Source organism: Sinocyclocheilus anshuiensis, unplaced genomic scaffold (genome assembly GCF_001515605.1).
Source record: "Sinocyclocheilus anshuiensis isolate Anshui unplaced genomic scaffold, SAMN03320099.WGS_v1.1 scaffold67, whole genome shotgun sequence".
Lineage (NCBI taxonomy): Eukaryota > Metazoa > Chordata > Actinopteri > Cypriniformes > Cyprinidae > Sinocyclocheilus > Sinocyclocheilus anshuiensis.
This window is the reverse complement of record NW_015552546.1, coordinates 2,757,876-2,759,456: the sequence shown is the minus strand read 5'-3', so window position 1 is coordinate 2,759,456 and position 1,581 is coordinate 2,757,876.

Here is a 1,581-nt window from a genome sequence, read left to right as displayed (position 1 = left end):
ATATACAAAGATTTTGCAGAAATAGTGAACAATTAATCAGTGCACCTTATTCCAATAAATAAACAAATAAATCCGAATTTGCAATATACAAAGAAATTGCAGAAATAGGGATAGTATGCTATGATATTCTCAGTGACCCTATATGAGGTAACAGAGCACAATGGGGAAAAATGACAGATTAGCAGAGAAAGTTTTGGAAGCGATCAAGCACATGGCCTGAAGATTTTCCCTTTTCCGAAACATGCCGAAAGTTCTCCATGGGACGTGATATAAAGTGCCATTTCCATATGAAAGCTACGGCTTAAATACAACTGTTGCTGTTGGAAAAGTCCGATGTGCTGCTGTAACCCAGACGGCACAGCGCTGCTTCATGCTGATGGAAACCTGGAAAAAGTGTGTCTCTTCAGGAAAAGATGGAACTGCAGATCCTGTCGTCTGGAAGGATGCGTTGTGCCGTATTCATTTACTCATTCACATTATGGGTTGCATAAGAGTGCTGTAACAGTGGAGGAATGTACATCTGCTAGACGTCGCTCTCTGGCAAACTCCTTCCAGGCTGCATTCGTCTTCCTTTACACCTCCAAGAGGTTCATACGAGGGGTCTCTAGTTTTCATACGAGTTTATGCGAGATCTATAGATATAAAAAGGGTGGAATTCAATTAAGAAGTGATGCACATTGAGTTGCTAATGAAGGCCTGTGTCGAGACATTTTCCAGAGAAGTCATAGAGAGCAGCACTTCATTCATTAGAATGTTTAAACAAGTCAGTGTATCATATCGCAGAATTTTCCGGGATAAACTTTACAACAGAGTTTAGCCAAGCAGGCTCACTCGACAGCCCTGTGCAGTTTATTTTGGCATCCTTCGCCATCCCAGAATGCAGCAGCTTTTTCATCTGGGCACTGGGAGAAGCTGTTTAATGTGCTACATTCGATTTTCTTGAAACATTTACTGCTTAGGTTTACTGAGTCACGCTTATTTGATGTAAGCTGGTACTTTTGAGCATTTCGACTTTCATTTAGTCGCAATACTTGTGATTTAAGAGTGAAACGGAGTTGCGGGTTTCTAAACACACTGATACGTTTGAGGGAAGTAGATCTCGCATTATCTGATAATAAACCCTGATAAGCGCATATTGATAAATAAACCTTATTTTATGTCCTTATTTTAAAATGAAAATATTGAAAAACATTGAAACTTTTCACTGCTGTCCAAGTTAGGCATGTGAAATAAACTTTGAAATCTTTGGATGAATTTCAAGAGTAGCCCAATATTTGGGATTAGAAGGGAAAAACTTCATAAATAAACCATGCCACATTTTCCATGGTACTTTTTCTGAGTAGAAACTCTCTTATTTAACCATAACCTTAATCCATGTACTTTCTGTTGTTTGTGTGTGTGTGTGTGTGTGTGTGTGTGTGTGTGTGTGTGTGTGTGTGTGTACCTGGTATTTATCACGTTATGGGGACCAAATGTCCCCACAAGGATAGTAATACTAGTAAATTTTGACCTTGTGGGGACATTTTTGAGGTCCCCATGAGGAAACAAGCTTATAAATCATACAGAATGAGTTTTTTTGAG